The sequence below is a fragment of the Phocoena phocoena genome, chromosome 21 (genome assembly GCF_963924675.1).
Source record: "Phocoena phocoena chromosome 21, mPhoPho1.1, whole genome shotgun sequence".
In the NCBI taxonomy this organism is placed as follows: Eukaryota; Metazoa; Chordata; class Mammalia; order Artiodactyla; family Phocoenidae; genus Phocoena; species Phocoena phocoena.
Window position 1 is genome coordinate 29,569,984 of NC_089239.1, and position 22,325 is coordinate 29,592,308.

The window sequence follows — 22,325 nt, forward strand, 5'->3', positions numbered from 1 at the left end:
AGCTCCAGTGATGGACGCCCCAGGCCAAAAAACTAGCAAGACGGGAACACAGCCCCACCCATTAGCAGAGAGGCTGCCTAAAATCATAATAAATTCACAGACACCCCAAAACACACCACCAGACACGGTCCTGCCCACCAGAAAGACAAGATCCAGCCTTATCACCAGAACACAGGCACCAGTCCCTTCTATCCAGAACCTACACAAGCCACTGAACCAACCTTACCCACTGGGGGCAGACACCAAAAACAACAGGAACTACAAACCTACAGCCTGAGAAAAAGAGAAACCAAACACAGTAAGTTAAGCAAAATGAGAAGACAGAGAAACACACAACAGATGAAGGAGCAAGGTAAAAACCCACCAGACCAGACAAATGAAGAAGAAATAGGCAGTCTACCTGAAAGAGAATTCAGAGTAATGATAGTAAAGATGATCCAAAATCTTGGAAATAGAATGGAGAAAATACAAGAAACGTTTAACAAGGACCCAGAAAAACTAAAGAGCAAACAAAAAACGATGAACAACACAATAAATTAAGTTAAAAATTCTCTAGAAGTAATCAATAGCAGAATAACTGAGGCAGAAGAACAGATAAGTGACTGGAAGATAAAAGAGTGGAAATAACTACCACAGAGCAGCATAAAGAAAAAAGAATAAAAGAATTGAGGACAGTCTCAGAGACTTGAGGGACAACATTAAACACACCAACATTCGAATTACAGGGGTCCCAGAAGAGGAAGAGAAAAAGAAAAGGTCTGAGAAAATATTTGAAGAGGTTACAGTTGAAAACTTCCCTAACATGGGAAAGAAAATAGTCAATCAAGTCCAGGAAGCACAGAGAGTCCCATACAGGATAAATCCAAGGAGAACACACCAACACATGATAATCAAACTTTCAAAAATTAAATACAAAGAAAAAATATTAAAAGCAGCAAGGGAAAAGCAACAAATAACATACAAGGGAAAGCCCATAAGGTAAAGAGCTGATCTTTCAGCAGAAACTCTGCAAGCCAGAAGGGAGTGGCAGGACATATTTAAAGTGATGAAAGGGAAAAACCTACAACCAAGATTACTCTACCCAGCAAGGATCTCATTTAGATTTGAAGGAGAAATTAACACCTTTACAGACAAGCAAAAGTTAAGATAAATCAGTACCGCCAAACCAGCTTTACAACAAATGCTAAAGGAACTTCTCTAGGTAGGAAACACAACAGAAGGAAAAGACCTACAAAAACAAATCCAAAACAATTAGGAAAATGATCAGAGGAACATACATATCGATAATTACCTTAAATGTAAATGGATTAAATGCTCCAACCAAAGGACATTGACTGGCTGAATGGATACAAAAACAAGAACCGTATATATGCTGTCACGACAGACCCAAGTCAGACCTAGGGACACATACAAACTGAAAGTGAGGGGACAGAAAAAGATATTCCATGCAAATCGAAATCAAAAGAAAGCTGGAGTAGCAATTCTCACATAAGACAAAATAGACTTTAAAATAAAGACTATTACAAGAGACAAAGTAGGACACTACACAATGATCAAGGGATCAATCCAAGCAGAAGATATAACAATTATAAATATTTATGCACCCAACATAGGAGCACCTGAATACAAAAGCTAACAGCCATAAATGGGGAAATCAACAGTAATACAATCATAGTAGGGGACTTTAACACCCCACTTTCACCAATGGACAGATGATCCAAAATGAAAATGAATAAGGAAACACAAGCTTTAAATGACACATTAAACAAGATGGACTTAATTAATATTTATAAGACATTCCACCCTAAAACAACAGAATACACTTTCTTCTCACATACTCAAGGAACATTCTCCAGGATAGACCATATCTTGGGTTACTAATCAACCTTGGTAACTTTAAGAAAACTGAAATCATATCAAGTATCTTTTCCAACTACAACACTATAAGACAAGATATCAATTATAGGAAAAAATCTGCAAAAAATACAAACACTGGAGGCTAAACAATATGCTACTAAATAACCAAGAGATCACTGAAGAAATCAAAGAGGAAATCAAAAATTACCTAGAAACAAGGGCTTCCCTGGTGGCGCAGTGGTTGAGAGTCCGCCTGCCGACGCAGGGGACACGGGTTTGTGCCCTGGTCTGGGAGGATCCCACGTGCCACGGAGCGGCTGGGCCCATGAGCCATGGCCGCTGAGCCTGCGCGTCTGGAGCCTGTGCTCTGCAGCAGGAGAGGCCACAACAGTTAGAGGCCCGCATACTGCAAAAAAAAAAAAACAAAAAAAAAACCCCTAGAAACAAATGATAATGAAAACACGATGACCCCAAACCTATGGGATGCAGCAAAAGCAGTTCTAAGAAAGAAGTTTATATTAATACAATCCTACTTCAAGAAACAAGGAACATCTCAAATAAACAACCTAACCTTACACCTAAAGCAATTAGAGGAAGAAGAGCCAAAAAAAAAACCCCAAAGTTAGCAGAAGGAAAGAAATCATAAAGATCAGATAAGAAATAAGTGAAAAAGAAATGAAGGAAATGATAGCAAAGATCAATAAAACTAAAAGCTGGTTCTTTGAGAAGATAAACAAAATTAATAAACCATTCATCAGACTCATCAAGAAAAAAAGGGAGAAGACTCAAATCAACAGAATTAAAAATGAAAAAGGAGAAGTGACAACTGACAATACAGAAAAACAAAGAATCATGAGGGATTACTACAAGCAACTCTATGCCAATAAAATGGACAACCTGGAAGAAATGGACAAATTCTTAGAAAAGCACAACCTTCTGAGACTCAACCAGGAAGAAATAACAAATATAAACAGACCAGTCACAAGCACTGAAATTGAAACTGCAATTAAAAATCTTCCAAAAAATAAAAGCCCAGGACCAGATGGCTTCACAGGTGAATTCTATCCAACATTTAGAGAAGAGCTAACACCTATCCTTCTCAAACTCTTCCAAAATATAGCAGAGGGAGGAACACTCCCAAACTCATTCTATGAGGCCACCATCACCCTGTTACCAAAACCAGACAAAGATGTCCCAAAGAAAGAAAACTACCGGCCAATATCACTGATGAACATACATGCAAAAATCCTCAACAAAATACTAGCAAAGAGAATCCAAAAGCACATTAAACGTATCATACACCATGATCAAGTGGGGTTTATCCCAGGAATGCAAGGATTCTTCAATATACGCAAATCACTCGATGTGATACACCATACTAAAAAACTGAAGAATAAATAACATATGATCTCAATAGATGCAGAAAAACCTTTTTGACAAAATTCAATACCCATTTATGATAAAAACTCTCCAGAAAGTAGGCCTAGAGGGAACTTATCTCAACATAATAAAGGCCGTATACGACAAACCCGCAGGCAACATCAATCTCAAAGGTGAAAAACTGAAACCATTTCCTCTAAAATCAGGAACAAGACAAGGATGCCCACTCTCACCACTGTCATTCAACATAGTTTTGGAAGTTTTAGCCACAGCCATCAGAGAAGAAAAAGAAATAAAAGGAATCCAAATCAGAAAAGAAGTAAAGTTGTCACTGTTTGCAGATGACATGATACTATACATAGAGAATCCTAAAGATGCTACCAGAAAACTACTAAAGCTAATCAATGAATCTGGTAAAGTAGCAGGATACAAAATCAATGCACAGAAATCTATTGCATTCCTATACACTAATGATGAAAAATCTGAAAGAGAATTTAAGGAAACAGTCCCATTAACCATTGCAACAAAAAGAATAAAATACCTGGGAATAAACCTAACTAAGGAGACAAAACACCTGTATGCAGAAAACTAGAAGACACTGATGAAAGAAATTAAAGATGATACAAACAGATGGAGAGATATACCACGTTCTTGGATTGGAAGAATCAACATTGTGAAAATGACTATACTACCCAAAGCAATCTACAGATCCAATGCAATCCCTAGCAAATTATCAATGGCATTTTTCACAGAACTGGAACAAAAAATTGCACAATTTATATGGAAACAGAAAAGACCCTAAGTAGCCAAAGCAATCCTGAGAAAGAAAAACGGAGCTGGAGGAATCAGGCTCCCTGACTTCAGACTATACTATAAAGCTACAGCAATCAAGACAGTATGGTACTGACACAAAAACAAATATAGATGGATGGAACAGGACAGAAAGCCCAGAGACAAACCCATGCACGTATGGTCACCTTATCTTTGATAAAGGAGGCAAGAATATACAATGCAGACCTCTTCAATAAGTGGTCCTGGGAAAACTGGACAGCTACATGTAAAAGAATGAAACTAGAACACTTCCTAACACCATACACAAAAGTAAACTCAAAATGGATTAAAGACCTAAATGTAAAGCCAGACACTATAAAACTCTTAGAGGAAATCATAGGAAGAGCACTCTTTGACATAAATCACAGCAAGATCCTTTTTGATACACCTCCTAGGGAAATGGAAATAAAAACAAAAATAAACAAACGGGGCCTAATGAAACTTAAAAGCTTTTGCACAGCAAAGGAAACCATGAATAAAATGAAAAGACAACCCTCAGAATGGGAGAAAATATTTGCAAATGAAGCAACTGACAAAGGATTAATCTCCAAAATATACAAGAAGCTCATGCAGCTCAATATCAAAAAAACAAACAACCCAATTCAAAAATGGGCCAAAGAGCTAAACAGACATTTCTCCAAAGAAGATATACAGATTGCCAACCAACACATGAAAGAATACTCAACATCACTAATCATTAGAGAAATGCAAATCAAAACCACAGTGACATATCACCTCACACCAATCAGAATGGCCATCATCAAAAAATCTAGAAACAATAAATGCTGGAGAGGGTGTGGAGAAAAGGGAACCCTCTTGCACTGTTGGTGGGACTGTAAATTGATACAGCCTCTATGGAGAACAGTATGGAGGTTCCTTAAAAAACTAAAAATAGAACTACCATACGATCCAGCAATCCCACTACTGGGCATATACCCTGAGAAAACCATAATTCAAAAAGAAGCATGTACCACAATGTTCACTGCAGCTCTATTTACAATAGCCAGGACATGGAAGCAACCTAAGTGTCCATTGACAGATGAATGGATAAAGAAGATGTGGCACATATATACAATGGAGTATTACTCAGCCATAATAAGAAATGAAATTGAGTTATTTGTAGTGAGGTGGATGGACCTAGAGTCTATCATACTGAGTGAAGTAAGTCAGAAAGAGAAAAACAAATACCGTATGCTAACACATATATATGGAATCTAAAAAAAAAAAAAAAAGGCTCTGAAGAACGTAGGGGCAGGACAGGAATAAAGACGCAGACATAGAGAATGGACTTGAGGACATGGGGAGAGGGAAGGGTAAGCTGGGACGAAGTGAGAGAGTGGCATGGACATATATACACTACCAAATGTAAAATAGATAGCTAGTGGGAAGCAGCTGCATAGCACAGGGAGAACAGCTCAGTTCTTTGTGACCACCTAGAGGGGTGGGATAGGGAGGGTGGGAGGGAGACGCAAGACGGAGGGGATATGGAGATATATGTGTATGTATAGCTGATTCACTTTGTTATACAGCAGAAATGAACACACCACTGTAAAGCAATTATACTCCAATAAAGATGTTAAAAAATATATAAAGATACCTGGATATGCCTATCAGTATATTAACAGCCATTTCTATTTGCTTCTGTCCTATGCAAACATGACTGCTTCCAGAAGGGAGCGGCCACTGAGGTTGAAATAAATCCCCCTACCGGGGGCCATGGAGCGGGTATGCAGTTAAGAGGAAGGGGAAGCGCTAAGTGCTGGTGTCTGATCTTCCTCCGCGCCCACATCCCCGCAAGTTACCTTCCCTTCGATGTAAGCGGCCCCTGCATTGGGTCAGCCTGAGAGGCATGGGGCAAGCCCTGTTGTTCTCTCTGCCCCGCAGAGCTAGAGGGTCCCGTTCCCGGAGAAGATGCACAGCCTGGGGAGACACGGAGGCTGCAACACCCAAGCATATCTGCTGTGAGATGCAAACAGCAGCGTTATGAGTTTATCCAGGTCGACAGCCTCATCAAATGTGACTTCCTAGGGTAGATATTTGCATTCTCAATATTGATCACTAAAGCTTTTCACTCTCCTCATTATTTCTTTCCTAATAGTTTACATTGCAAAGCCCACTCTGCAAACAAAAAGGATCAGAGGGTCTTTCTCTCAGATTCTCCCCTTCAACAAAGGGGGGTGGGGTCCATGTGTCCCTGGAACCACCCTCCAATTTTAACGCAGCCGATCTGGAAAGGGTCTCTGCTTCCCCACCGTCACAGAAGAGTGATTCTCTTTCTCCACCTCCCCCAGACATTTGTATTCCTGGTGCAACATACAGCACACGAATCAGGAGACGATCCTGTCTGAAAGCAGCCTCACTTTGCTGTAGCTTTAAAGGTAGATGAAGCAAACCCATGGAGGAAGGGCTCCCTCTTCCAAACATGTATTATCTGGATCTACAGGATGGTTAATTTATGTTAATTGGCTGGGTCATGGTGCCCAGATAGTTTGCCAAACAGTATTCTGGGTGTTTCTGTGAAGGTGCTTTGGATGAGATCACCATTGAACTCAGTGGACTTTGAGTAAATCGGAAGGCCCTCCATCATGTGGGTGGGCCTCCTCCAATCACCTGAAGGCCTGATCAGAACAAAAGACCAACCCTCCCCTGAGTAGGAGAGAATTCTCCAGCAGACAGAGTTTAGACTTGGACTGGGACATAGGCTCTTTCTGGGTCTCCAAGCTGCCGGCCCACCTGCAGGTTTGCACTTGTCAGCCAATTCCTTATAATAAACCTATTTCTCTCTGTATATATACATCCTGTTGGTTCCGTGTCTCTGGAGAACCCTGACTAATACACCCTACCACACACACTCTCTAGATTCCTTTGCTTTGTGTGTCCTTGGCAACCCCTGAGGACCTCAATCTTAGACTGTTACTCAACCTAACATCTTTGTACAGACTGTGTGTCTCTTGGATATCTTGCCTCCTGACCTGAGTCAGCCCCAGATCGGCTTTTGCCCTAACGACGGCCCCACCTCAGTATCTAACCTCGGCCATGCCGTGTTTTCTTTTCAGATACCTTGTCTTGCATGAAACAGGATGACCCACTAAGAGATGCCAAAATAAAGATGAAATTCCTAGGAGTGAGTTTCTCCACTGCTGTACATAATTTCCCTGTTGTGTTCCCTGTTCTATCCACATCAAATGATATTCTCAAACCGCTACTTGATTCCACATACGTGGAGAGCTCACTCAGCACAGATTCTGCTGCTCTTTTGGTAGTGTCCACACCAGACACTGCAGAGAAGCAGCGTGTCCTGGAAAAGGCAATCTGATAGTCCTTCTGAGGATGAGAGGTCAGGGGCAAAGGCCCTCTGTAATCATGACCATAGATTATTTTACAGAGAACTTCAATGCCTCAAGGATTTTCCAGTGTTGACATTTTTTTGTCTTCACAGCAGAGAAAGAGTTTTCTGTTTGCTTGTTTCGTTTTGCTTTGTCTTTTGCACTACGGTAGCTATAGGAACTAAATTTTCATTAGTGTGAGCAGCTTAACTGTCTTAAAGAATCATGAATTGATTATAATAGTGATAGAACACAGCACGAATAACTAGGCATTGACAAAAGGGATCATTTTTTCAGGGCTTAACACTTAGGGGGAAATGCAGAGTTGAAATATTTTTTAAAAAAATAATATTTGTGATTTTTACTCATTTAGTTTAACAAATACATATTGAGTATCTTTTGTATATAACCAAAAATGAATATGCCTTTCCTAAGTCTGGCTGAATATACATCATACATTAAACCTCATCTTAAATAATATAATTAGAAAGTCTTTATCAACATCTTAATCAACACAGGGTTACTTAGACCAAAAAAAAAAACAGGGGGAGGGAGAGGATTTCTTAAAAGAATACTTGATTAACATTTTAATCCTGCAGAATCCTTGCCTTTAAAGGAATCAAGTACCTGTAGGAATTATATCTAATTCAAGAGCGTACCTCATAACTTGCCCTCAATGGGTGATTTCATCAGAGCCTTGTATAATACTCATTTATACTCCTTGGCCGAATTAAACCTAAAAGAAACACTCTCTAGAATTTCAATACCTATTATAGATCCAAAACTGCAATGGTGCATAGCACGCAAATACTATTCCTCAAACCTTACAGTCAATAGATCCAGAAGAGCCCATAGGATTCATGTAATCAACTGGAGATGCAATGCAATAACTCAGGGGTAAGATAAAGAATAATAGAAATTCATTACCTGATAGAATAGTTTTCCCTGAGGTGCCTGCAGGTCCTAAAGGGCCAGTTTGTACATAATTAAATATCCAGGAGTCCAAGGGGCTCTGAAGACCTCCCTCTCTATCTCTTCTTCAGCTGAGTGCTGCCTGCCTAAGGTTACATCTCAGAGACAACCATTTACTTCCCTGGAATTCTCTTCTCTACACCACAGTGAACACAGACTAACAGGGAGTCTGAATTACCCAGTAAGATTCAGAGTCAGAGGGTGTAGCTGGGTCCCAGGGAACTGGTCACAGCCCCGCCCACTGGCTGGGCCACAACCCTCCCCCAGAGCCCCTCCCCTTGTCACCAAGTCCAGGGTCTGTTTCCGAGATTCTCCTCCAGCACATCTTACCCACTCTCACCTCTCCCCCACTTGACGGGCCTGACTGTACTTCCCCACAGGGCGTCCTTCCTCAGACCTCAACATCAACACCCTTTGCTCTGTGTTTGGTGGACAGGCCAGTCTCTCCCATTCCAAGGCCCAATCCTCTGCTCCAGGGACTCCAAATTGTCTATAAGGAAAAATGGGCAGCTAGAAGCAGGCAATAAATAATACATCTACAGAACACTTTAGATATGAGTTCTGAAGCAACTGTATCAAACTGGGTTGCCATGGAGCCCTGGGGTTAAATTCAGGTGCTTCAGGGCACCGAACGATGTATCTTGACCTCTATCTCATACAATGTATTAGTCAGGGTTCTCCAGAGAAACAGAACCAGTAGGGTGTGTTTCCATAAATACAGAAAGAAGTTTATTACAAGGAATTGGCTCATGTGATTAGGAAGGCTAGCAAATCCAAAATCTGACGTGGCTGGAGACCCAGGAAAGCCAATGGCACAGGAAAACGCTGAGGGCATCTGCTGGAGGATTCTCTTTTGCTCAGGGAAGTTAATCTTTTTGTCCTATCTGGGCCTTCAACTGACTGGATGAGGCCTACCCACATGTTGGTTGGCAATCAGCTTAATCAAAATTCACCGATTTAAATGTTAATCTCATCCAAGAACAAATTAACTATCACACATCCTAATATTGCAGGTCTAAAAGTAAAAAATAAGACAATAAAGATGTTTTAAAAAACATAGGACACTCTCTTCTTGCCCTTGAGGTAGGGAAATATATTAAATAAGATACATACACATTTTTTTAAAGTGCTATGCAAAAAGAAAACATTGAAAAACTACGTTATATCACTATACGCTAAAATTAAGAATTTCTGTTCCTCAAAGACACCATTAAGGGAGTGAAAAGCCAAGCCCCTGGATGGGAGAATATATTTGCAATAAATATATTCAATAGAAGTATTCACACCCAGAAGACATTTTTAAAATGTCTGTGAACTGGTAAAGAAAAGGCAGACAACCCAATAGGGGGGGAAATGGACAAATTACTTGAACAGGCATGATACAAAAGTAGTTACCTAATTGGCAAGTAAACAGCACAAGGTGATCCCACAACCTGTCACCAGCACGGTTAAAATGAAAAAGGCTGACAGTTCCAGGTCTGGGGAGCATGTAGGGCAAAGGGAACTCTTACACAACGGTGGGAATATAAATTGATCTGACTCCTTTTTGGAAACTGTCTGGTATGTACAAGTAAAGTAGTATATTTGCATATTCTGCGCCTTAGTCATTCAGCATCTCTATATAAATCCAACAGATAGGCAGGCACATCTGTATCAAAAGATTTGCATAAGAAAGTTGCTAGCAGCACTTTTCATATTAATCAAAAATAACCCAAATGCCCAATAGCAGAATGGAGACATAAATTGTGGTGTATCTCAATGAGGATACAATGATCTACAACCACAAGCTACACACGGGTGAATCTCCCAAACATAAATCGGAACGAAAAGAAGCCAATACAAGAAGCGTAAGTATTGTATGATTCCACTTAGAAAAAGTTCCAAAGCGGGGAAACCGTGTGGGAGGTATTAGAAGGCAAGAGCAAGGTTACCCTTGGGGAAGGTAGCTGTTGACAATAAGTGGCTCGAGAGAGCTTCTGGGGTTCTGGCGTGTTCTTTTACTGGGTCTAGTTGCAGTTTCCATGCGTCTATTCACCTTATGAAAACACATTGAACTGTGTATTTTTTCAAATATATTTTATACTTAAATTTTTCACAAAATTATCAATACAAACATTATAGGAGAATACAGGGCAAAAAACAATATGTCACTAGAGGAAAAAAAGACAACAGAAGATCTACATTCAAGATAGATTGCTACATAATTCAGAATCTGAATACACTCTATACCCAGCTTCTAGATAAAGACACAGAAAATTGTCAGACACCCAGAGGCCCCCTGGTCCCATTCCAGTGACTCTCCTTAAGGTTTACTATTGTTCTGGTATGTAACAAAAAGATCACTTTCCCTGTATTTTATATAAATGTTATGACACAGTATTACCACTTTTGGATGGGGCTTTTTTATTCCGTATATTGTTTGTGACTATACCTATATGGTTGCCTGCTGTTGTGATCATGTATTGACACTGTTGCATAGGATTCCATAGCGTAAACATTTAACTATTAATTAATATATTCCAATGTGTATTACAATATGAGTGATTTTTAGGTTGTGTCTGTTGAGAATAGCACTGGTATATAAATTCTAGAACTTGAGCTTTGGTGGTATGTGTATAAATTATTGTTCAGTATACACGCAGTAGTAAAATTTTCGAGTCATAAAAAAGAAAAAGATAGATTGCTACTACTGCTTCCTTTAAACCCACTAGGAGGGAGCAGTTACAACCACCGGGTGAAATTGAATTAATCTGCATACAAGGTGACAAGGTTGAGGAGGCTTCCTGTGTTGATTCTGCTGATAGATGGTGACAGGCCAGCGAAAGCACTTCTTAGTAACTCTTATTTATTTTATTAAGGCAACAAAACAGCGCTTAATAATTTAGGAGTACATTTTCCTGGGGATAAGAAAGTCCTCGAGGGACTTCATTTCTAAATGACACTCACAAATCACCTCATCATTTTATCCCAATTGGTGCCAAGAGTGGAACCATTGTGCTTCTACTTATTTCAGTGGGTCTAGCTCATCTCATATTGAAAAGGAGATCAGATGAAGTACCAAAGCTTCAGGAGGCGTTTAAGGAGATATAGTTCTGAAAGGAAACATGATGGACACCCTTAGCCCTTTGGAAAAATCAGACACTAATGGAGATACAGAAGACCACTCAAATTCAGAGACCTGCCACGTATTTCTTATTTTAATATAATCTACTTAATTGTAGTTTTGTGATAATATATACAAACAGAAAATTTACCATCTTAACCATGTTTAAGTATACTGTTCAGGGGCATTAATTACATTCACACTCTCGTTCAGCCATCACCACCAACCATCTAGAACTTTTTCTTCTTCACAAACTGGAACTCTGTCCCCGTTTCCATAATCCCTCCCCATGTTTCTCCCTTCCAGCAGACCCTGGCTACCACCATTCTACTTCCTGTCTCTATGCATGTGATGATTCTAGGGACCTTGTATCAGAGGAATCACACAGTATTTGTCCTTTTGTGACTGGCTTAGTTCACCTATAGCACAGCATCTTCAAGGCTCATCCATGTTGTAGCATCGTCAGAATTTCCTTCTTTTTATGGCTGATTAATATTCCATTGTATGGAAAGACCACGTTTTGTTTATCCATTCATTCATGGACGGGCATCTGGATGGTTTCCACCTTTTGGCAATTTTGACATAGTTTTATTTTGGGGTTATTTGTGATCAAATAAAATGGCCACAAATTCTTGGACACTTCTCCCGTGGAAAGGTGGGATTGATGTCCTCTCCCCTGGAATCTAGGTGGGCTCTAGGATTGCTTGACTGATATAAGAGAGCAGAAATAAAATGGCTAGTGTCCATGCCCAGGCTTAAAAGCTGATGGCCCTTTCCTGCTCCCTCGGGGGCCACCATGCTGCAGAGACCACAGGCAGGTGTCCAGTCCACAGTGGCAGCTGAGCCCTGCCCTCCAGTCATCCCAGACCAGGCACCAGACGTGTGAGGAAAGCTACTCTGGACCCTCCGGACCAGCCCTTCTGTGAGATGGAAAAGAAACCCCCATCAGGGCCACCTGTAGCGCAAGAATCCCCAGGCTGGACCAGGACCAAACTCTTGGCCCATAAAATCCTTAGATATGATCAAATGGCTCTTTTAAGTCAGTAGGTTTGGGGTAGTTTGTTACACAATAACAGATAACCAGAACAATCTTGACTCAAAAGACAACAGAGCACCTGCAGCCTTGCAGTGGAACCTCCCACCTAAGGGAGGGTCAGCTCTTTCAACACCCAAGTCAACGCAGGGCAAGGCCGCCCCAGGGCCAGACTGTGAAATAACTGGCCGATCCCAGACAAGCTGGAAGGGTCATCCAGGTCACAAGGAACATTCTGGAACTGTGACCCTATGTTCCCGAATTCACTCACTCATTAAAGAAAGTATCAGTGAGATACTTTAGGCATTGTGCTCCGCACTGGGTGTTGAAGGTGAGTAAATCACATACCCGCCCTCGCTTCCATTAATGTCCGCGTCTGACCAACACCACACACCTCGCACACCTCGGCTATTTTTTTAGCTGGTTCACCATCCTCCACCCCCCTCCCCCTGCCAAACTTGGTCCAGAATCACAGAAGTGCTCCCAGCTGCGGTGTTTCCCTGCAGCCAGGACATTCTGTGGGCCTTCCTGTTATATTCAAGTGTAGCTTCTAATAATCACATCTCTCCCAGAAAAGAGTCACCTAGCCTATCAACAAAAGAATGAAAAAAATAAAATAAAAAAGCGAGAGAGAGTGCCAGGTGCTACCTAAAAATAGCATTTTCTAGTATTTTCTAACGACTTTAGTTGGGTACATTTTGATTGTACAGACGGCTGGAAGTTACCCACGGTGAGTTTAGAATTCATGAGAGAGCCAGACACTCACTGTTACTTCAGAGTCTCAGAGAGTATCACGCATTCAAAGGGAAAAACCGAGCAGAATACCAATAACCCTTGGGTTAAAAAAGAAAATTCTGACTTTGTACCAGAAGACACACCAGATCAACTGTTTCCAAAAGGGTTTTGACGGCTCCCCAAGCTTCGCGCGACCAGTTTACCGTGTTCAGATTTGTTCTAGTTCAGAGGGAAGCCCTCCGAGGTTCGCCAGGTGAGCTAGCTTACCTGACGTCGCACAAGGTCGCTCCGAAGCGTGCACCTCCGGGCTTTCCCTTGGGGGTGGCATTCTGCTGCGGCAGTGACGTCAGTGTGGACTCAGCCCTTCCGGTCCCGAGACCATCGGGCGGACGCTGGCGCAGGTGAGGAGACCCAGTGGCACCAGGGCGCGAGTCTGCCGTGAGTCTTGCTGATATCCGCCAGCCCTGGGCCGGAAGGAGGAAGGCCGAGCGCCCGCGTGCCTGCAGACCTGCACAGCCTCCTCTCCTTGCTGATTTGCTCAGCCCTGATATAGGAGCTTCCTTCTCATTTACCTAATTTACATCCAGTGAGTTGGAATAGAAGCCCTGTCGGGAACTTAGTGCCCTCCACCCGTTAACAGTGACTGTAGGTATTTAGAATTCCTACAGTGTGCCGGAGACCCCCCTCATCCCAAGTACCCCAAATTCAAAACATGGGGCTGGCGCTCCCCAAAGCCTGGCAGAACTCACAGCCCCAACTGTGAACCCTTTCTCACTCCTCACATCATCACTGAGCAATGTCTTCAGACTCACGCTGTTGCTCCAGTCCCTCCAGATCATACCTTCTTAGATATGGGCACAAACCCAGATGAAACAGAACCACCACCGACTTTGACTACAGGTTTGGTCTGCTGGCTTTGGAATCGTGTCTAGAACCAAATCGGCTCCTTCAGCTCTGTTTATACCTAATTCCATCTTCCCTTTGCCATGAACCCCACCACTGAGATTCGAGCATCCTTCCCAACAGATTCTTTCCAAGTTATGACTGGTAGATCTACCCAAAAATAGGCTTGTGATTAATATGCATATTAAAGTAGAGAAAAATGATCACTGACAACCCTTGACTTGGTTATTACGTGATGATGGTAATAAAGATTTTTTTTTTTTTCTTAACTGTTTCCTAAGATTTTCTAGCCAGTTCCCTAAACTTGAAGGTCTAAGGATAAGAAATGACTGGTGACGGATGAGTTAAGAGGCGGATTTGGAGTCGGGGGTGCCTGAGTGTAAATCTTGGCTCCACGGATCACTAGCTATGGAACATGGTCGTCACCCTACGCCTTACCTCTTCCCATGTGGAAAGGAGTAGTGAGACGTTTCTATGGGAAAGTTGTTGTCAGGATGATACATAAGAGTTGGCATAAAGTACATACACAGTGATGGAATATCTAGTCTTTTTTTATCATTATCATCATTAGCCAGGTTTTACTTAGTTGCATTTTATTAAACTCACCCATGTGCAGTATACACAGAAGGACCAAACGGTGACTAGGACTTTCATTAAAGGACATTAGTTGTTGGGACTTCCCTGGTGGTACAGTGGTTAAGACTCCATGCTCCCAGTGCAGGGGGCCTGGGTTCAATCCCTGGTCAGGCAACTAGATCCCACATGCATGCCGCAACTAAGGGTTCGCATGCCACAACTAAGGAGCCCTCCTGCCACAACTAAGACCCAGCATAACCAAATAAATAAATAATCTTTTTTTTTAAAAAAAAAGGACATTAGGTGTTATTTGAGCAAAGTATATTTTTCCTATTCCAATAAGACGTCCCATTAGGGCAGCAGCAGAATGAAAACTGTTTATGTAACAAGAACCAAGGTTTTATATCTCAGTCCTCCAGGCACCCCCTGGAGGGAAACCAAGAAAAAAGCAAAGATGATTCTGAGCCTTAGAAACTTAGGTGGTTTTTCAAACTCATGGTTACCAAAGGGGAAACGTGGAGGGGGAGGGATAAATTGGGAGCTTGGGATCAACATACACACACTACTATATATAAAACAGAAAATCAACAAGGACGTACTATATAGCACATACTATATACGCAATATTCTGTAATAACCTATATGGGAAAAGAATCTGAAATAGAATGAACATATATATATGTGTAACTGAATCACTATGCTGTACATCTGAAACTAACACAACATTGTAAATCAACTATACTCCAATATAATTAATTAAAAAATAAAATAAATTTTAAAAATAAAAAATTTTTAAAAGAAACTTAGGTGGTTTTTGATATCACTGGACTTTATATTAGGTGGACAGGGAGAGAAGCATTCCAGTTCCAGAAGATCATCATAAAATTCTCTGTAATAAATAAAATACTCTGTAGGTGGAATGAGAGATTCCACAAAGAAAATCTGTAGTAAGTGTTTGGTCATTTAATGATATCCCACTTTCAGAAATGACTCCCAGATGCTGGCAGAGAATAGGGAAGAGGTTTGGGGAAGGAAGAAGCTGAAATTCAAATATTTTCCTCGTGGCCTGCATATCAAACTCCGGTTGAAATTCCTAAACCTCTGAGGTTTTAACCGGAGGGGCAGCTTCCCGGAGGTACCACCAGTTCTGTGAGATTCTGTAAGAAGGATGTAACTTCTTCCCTCGCCCCCTGTTTGCGAACGCCTATTTTTTTACATAAAGTCCCCACTCCCACCCCACATTTTAAGTATCGCCTTTATAGAAATGTAAAAACATCTAAAGCTCTTCTGGTAACGTTGGTTGGAATCGAACATGGAGAAGTGCTGGTTCACAGAGACCATCGTCGGTGGAGGGCGGAGAGAGACGGTGCAGGGAGGGGTGGGGGGAGGCGGCAATGGGAGGTGGCGGGTGGCAGAAGGAACTTACTCTTTAGGCTTGTCTTGGGCGCCGTAAGACCAGGAACTCTCCACGCACGCCTGCCCGCCAGAGCCTGCAATTTCTGTAGGGGTTTTATGGGGGTCAGTGCCGTCCCCATCTCCGTGGTCTCGGCATCACCTGCCCACTGGGGGCTGGGCTGAGGGGACAGTGGGCAGAGCTGCATCCCCAGGACGGGCGGGGCAGGGAGGGGCTGGAAGCCTGGAGCTGGGATCCAGCCCTAGGGTCACCCAGAGGTCGTGCGCTCCCAGGGACCGCCCCACAGAGGGGTGCTGGTGGTCTGTGCACTGCAATTTGTGATCCGGCCCCTGGTTCAGTTTCAGACTGAAAACAGTTCTAGCCTGTAGCCCTCCTTTTTTCACCCCATTTGAGGGAGTGTTGCCGAAATCCGGCCTCTGTGCACCGGTGCCGAGCTAAATCTCGGAGACAGAGTTTGGGGTGAAGTGGAAAGAAATAGCTTTATTGCTTTGCCAGGGGAAGGGGGCCACAGCGGGCTACTGCCCTCAAGACTGTGTGTCCCCCCTGGCGGGGTAGTGAGGAGTCTTACAGTGTTCAAGGAGCAGGGCGTGGTCAGCTCGTGGACATTCTTCTGATTGGTTGGTGGAGAGGTAATGGGGAATCAGCATCATCGGCCTTCCGGCGCCACCGGGTCTGCGGTCTACGTGCTGGTGGGCGGCATGCGGTTAACTTCTTCCACCTGCTGGGAGTTTCAGTATCTGCAAAACAGCTCAAAGGACGTGGTTCAGAGTGTTGTCTGCAGTCCTTGAGGAAGAGCTAAACGTCCTTGACTTTGTTCGGTGGCTAGAGTATTATTATTTCGTCTTGCTTGACTATTTTCCTTTCTTTCTGCGTTTTCTCGCTTCTCTGATGAAATTTGTTCTTTGACCAAAGTTTTTCTACAGACAAAAGGCAGGTGGAGGACACAGGTGGGGGTCTGTTCTGGGAAGGCCTCGTAGGGTCCTGCTCGGTTACAGGAGACGAATAAGAGGTTCAGAGTGTGGAAGAACAGAAAGCAGAGAAAAAGTTGAGTCCAGGGTGAAGCCGTTTACATCCACTGGAAATCTCTGCCCCTCTTCCTTTTCAAGAGGATATATTGGGCATCTTTGGTGTTCAGGTGTGTGTAAGGCTCCAGAAAAAACTGTGAATGACACCCCATGCTCTTACCTCCTGGGGGGAGGGTTGTCCCCACTTCTCAGCTATCTCAGCCCTGTCACCATTCAGTTGCACAAAACTGTTTCCAATGAAAGAGTTGGCTTTTGTGAGTCTACCTGAAAAGATCCCAAAGAGAAATAGCCTCCTTTAAGATCCTGACTATACTGGGAAAACAGGAGGCTTAACTGGTGCTGCAAAATCACTATTACACATTTTTACCACTAACTGTTTACAAAGATTTTAGATTTTTGGTGACAGATATTCTTTAACAAAACATTTTATAATGAATACTTCGGAATGGTTCCTGTCTCTTTTCCCAGATAAATATTTACCTTGATTTCTGCTCATATTAACATAAAGATTTTTCTCCGTCACCATCCTGAATACTATGACTTGCCTCCAGCAAGAATTCTGGTTTTATCAACTCAAGCCCATGGGGGAAAATGTGTCCTTTTATTTAGCTTCTCAGGTGCTAATCAGCTACTAATTGCCTTGAACCCGATCGACCTTCTCCCACCGCTTTCACCATAGAGATTAATGAGTGACATTATATAGAGAGCAATTTCATGCGCTGAAAAGAATGGGTTCATGCATTATTCACTCCACATAAATACATGCACTTTTATTTGGAGCTTTCAAAGTTCTCAGAAAGAAACATGGAGGAGACATACAATCTGACAAAGGCAAGAATTGGGACAGAAAAATTATATTCGAAGGAAATGGAGAAAAACAGACCAATCTGGGCAGAAATGAAGCTGCTGGAAAGGAAGTAAGAACACGAGGAAAGAGGAGACCAGTAAATGCCTCCAAGTGTCTGTTAGACTCATAATGTGGACCACGACCTTGACCTCTTGACCCCTGGGCAGTCCTCCCTGCTGGGTCCCAGTGAGGACACCCGCAAAGACCAATCCAGGAGATGGGCCCTCTAGGGCCATCCTGACACCAGTCCCACCCTCTCTGGCTTTCTACTCTACCAGCCAAGTCAGTCCATTTTAGGTACCAAAAACTTGCGTACTTTTGTGACATAAACAGCACAGCCTCAAAACCTATACAAATAACAAACACAATACAAAACCTATACCCAAAAAAATGAGAAAATTACAAGGAAAATGGTCAAATCTACAGTCACGGTGGAGATTGTAATTTACCACTCTTCACAAATGATAGAACAAGCAGAAAAAATAATTAAAGGATAGAGAAAATGTAAACAAAACAATAAACAAACTCATGAGCATATATTGAACCCTGCACCCACCGATCAGAAAATACATTTTCTTTTCAAGTACACATGGAACATTTATAAAACCTGATTAGGCAGGGACCTCCCTGGCGGTCCAGTGATTACGGCTCCGTGCTCCAAAGGAAGGGGGCACGGTTTCGATCCCTTGTTGGAGATCCCTCATGCCGCATGGTGAGGCCAAAAAAGAAAAGCTGCTTAGTAAGTGCTGAGTAGCACAGAAATTCTCCACCAGTGTCACTGAATCGACCATGTTCTTTGACCATAAAGCAAGAAAATTAGAAGTAAACATCCCAAAAGTACAACAAAAAGAGAGCCATATACTTGGAACTTAAAAGCTTCTGAGCGTCAATGCAAACAAAGCTTTGTGAGTCAGCATTCTTCTCCTCTCCTCCTGGAAATCATAAAAAAGCAATAAGGAGAACAAAGCCATCTTGTAAACTCCATTTTTTTTCCAGCCGAACTAGGAGACAGATCCAACCCACAGACTGCAAATTATGTATACACTGCAAAAGGGACTCCCTGGTGGCGCAGTGGTTAAGAATCTGCCTGCCGATGCAGGGGACGTGGGTTCGAGCCCTGGTCCGGGAAGATCCCACATGCCACGGAGCAACAAAGCCCATGCGACACAACTACTGAGCCTGCGCTCTAGAGCCCGTGAGCCACAACTACTGAGCCCGCGTGCCTAGAGCCCGTGCTCCCCAACAAGAGAAGCCACTGCAATGAGAAGCACACACACCGCAACAAAGAGTAGCCCCCGCTCGCCACAGCTAGAGAAAGCCCGCGCGCCGCAGCGAGGACCCAACGCAGCCAAAAACAAAAATAAATAAATAAATTTATAAAATTAAACAAAATAAAAAGAAGAAGAGGGCACAGCAGCAAGAGGTGAATGTTAAAAAGCAGCAGCACAAACGCACCTTCCGAGGGTGAAGGAACAAGGCACCAGTTTCTATCCGTTCTTTGCATCGTGGGTGGGAGCCGAGAAGAGCACGGCTGGCCGGGGGAGACCCCCATGGTGGCGCAGGTAAACCAAAGCGTCAGGAAGCACTCAGGTGAGGCAGGTGTGCTGTCTGTCTCCGCAGCAGCCAGAATTTGTCCCTAAGTACGAAAACTACACCAGACAGCATTATTCCCATGAGACTTCCTGAGGAAATTAATAAAGGCTGAAATTCAGCCAAATGAGTTAGGCAACTAACAGCGAAAACAAAAACCCCTGTGGTGTTTAAGTAAAGAGCTAAGACATAAACAAATACCAGGACTAGGGTGCTAGACTGTGATACGTATGTTGCAGGCCCTGAAACAACATGGAAAGCGTCCAGTTAGGAGAAGTGTGGCCGAAAATGGAAAAAAGATGGGAAATGAGAACAAGTTCATTGAATGCTTAACCCTCAAGAGCTGGTGGGAGGAGGGGTTCAAATATAGCTTAAAGCCGATAAGGTAATTAAAGCATAAACATATATAATAGGACTTCCCTGATGGCGCAATGGTTGAGAGCCCGCCTGCCGATGCAGGGGACATGGGTTCGTGCCCCGGTCCGGGAAGAGCCCACATGCCGCGGAGCGGCTGGGCCCATGAGCCATGGCCATTGAGCCTGTGCGTCCAGAGTCTGCAGCGGGGGAGGCCACAACAGTGAGAGGCCCGCATACCACAAAAAAACAAACAAAAAAAACCATATATAATTGTACAAGACAAAACTAGGAATAATCATATTAATAAATATAAAGTAAGTGGCTGCAGAGTGAGATTGGGAGGCAGAGTAAACACCCTAATTGTATCATTGTTCTTTGAAGGGAACTGATACATGTTAGTTAAAGAAATGGAGTCCTGAGGTAATTATAGGATGGTGTAAAAGTAACCTTTGAATAAAAATACCAGCGTTACTAATTAACAAAATAATTAAGCAGAGAAAGGAAGCAAAGAGATCACGTAGTTAATAGTTAAAAATACGTTTTTAATGGACTATCTTTCAGTGCAATTTGGAGTTTACAGCAAATTGGAGCAGAAAGTACAGAGGGTTCCCTCACCCTCCCCACGTGCACAGCCACCCCTCCTGTCAACATCAGTGACAGAGAACCCAGCAAGCATAATCACCCAAAGTCCACAGTTTACATTAGGGTTCACTGGGTGTGCGTTCTACGCGCTTTGACAGATGCATCATGACGTGTGTGTGGTCAGTCCACTGAGAATGGCTGCTCCCTTGCCCTCTGTCCATCCCCTGCCAGGCCAGGACCTGCTTCACCTACACCTCCCCACACGACTGACCTTCCTACCTACTTGCCCCAGGTCCCAGCTGCTGTTGGTCCTTATCAAAGGGGCAGTGAGCAGTGGGTCACCCCTGCCGGTGTCCCTGGTGACTAATGCAAGTTCTGGTCAAATAATTTCTCCTGGGCTTCCCTGGTGGCGCAGTGGTTGAGAGTCCGCCTGCCGATGCAGGGGACGCGGGTTCGTGACCCGGTCCGGGAAGATCCCATATGCCGCAGAGCGGCTGGGTCCGTGAGCCATGGCCGCTGAGCCCGCGCGCCCGGAGCCTGTGCTCCGCAATGGGAGAGGCCACAGCAGTGAGAGGCCCGCGTACCGCAAAAAAAAAATTAAAATAAAAAAATAATTTCTCCTGAGGGCAGACATTGCTAAGAACAGAGTGCTCTGGCATATTTTAAACCACTCCTTTTCCCTGCTCTTGCTGTAAGCACGAGGGAGTTTTCCCCTGATATTCGCTGTGAGCACCTGGGAAAGGTCCACCAGGGAAAACTCACAAAAGGGTAGGGGCTTCCGATGACTGGGTTCCCCAGACAGCTGGACTGGGAATGGAAGTCCTCCCCTCGGTGTGGAGTCCTTTAAATTTACCTTTTTCAGTCCATAGCAAATCAAATACACTAAAGCAATAATGATAATGTGTATAGAAAATCCATTACATAACGAATAAGGTATATCTTATTGATATATCTTAAATTCTATACCCAATAATGGAAAATAACTTTCCTTTTTAAATGCCGTAAACCATCAACTCAAGAAGAGACCATCTGTTAGGACTTGTTATATGTTATCAATAATCAACACATTAAAGGTGAACTTTCCTACAATTGGTGGCAGAACTGTAGACTCTCCAATGGAAATGTATAAAATTTAGTCACTACACAAAGTTGTAGATTCATTCCTAGAATAGTCAAATTCATAGACATAAAATAGAACGGTAGTTTCCAGGAGGAGGGAAGAATGGGAAATTGGCGTTTAATGGATATAGAATTTCAACTGGGGAAGGTAAGTCCTGGAGATGGATGGTGGTGACGGTTGCCCAACAATGGAGATGTACTTAATGCCACTATACTGTACACTGAAAAATGGTTAAAAGGGTAAGTTTTTTTTTTTTTTTTTTTTTTACTGTACGCGGACCTCTCACTGTCGTGGCCTCTCCCGTTGCGGAGCACAGGCTCCGGATGCGCAGGCTCAGCGGCCATGGCTCACGGGCCCAGCCGCTCTGCGGCATGTGCGATCTTCCCAGACCGGGGCACAAACCCGTGTCCCCTGCATCGGCAGGCGGACTCTCAACCACTGCACCACCAGGGAATCCGTGTTCTTTTAATATATTAAATATTAAATATTTAATATTTAAATGCTTATGAATGTGTGACTATATATATATGTGTATATATATATATATATATTTTTTTTTTTAGAGAGAGATATATGACCATGTTTTAGCCAGTTGCTTTCTTTACTTAGCAATATATTATTACTATTTTTCCATGTCAAGAAACAGTGCCCTTTAAAATAATTTAAATGAATGC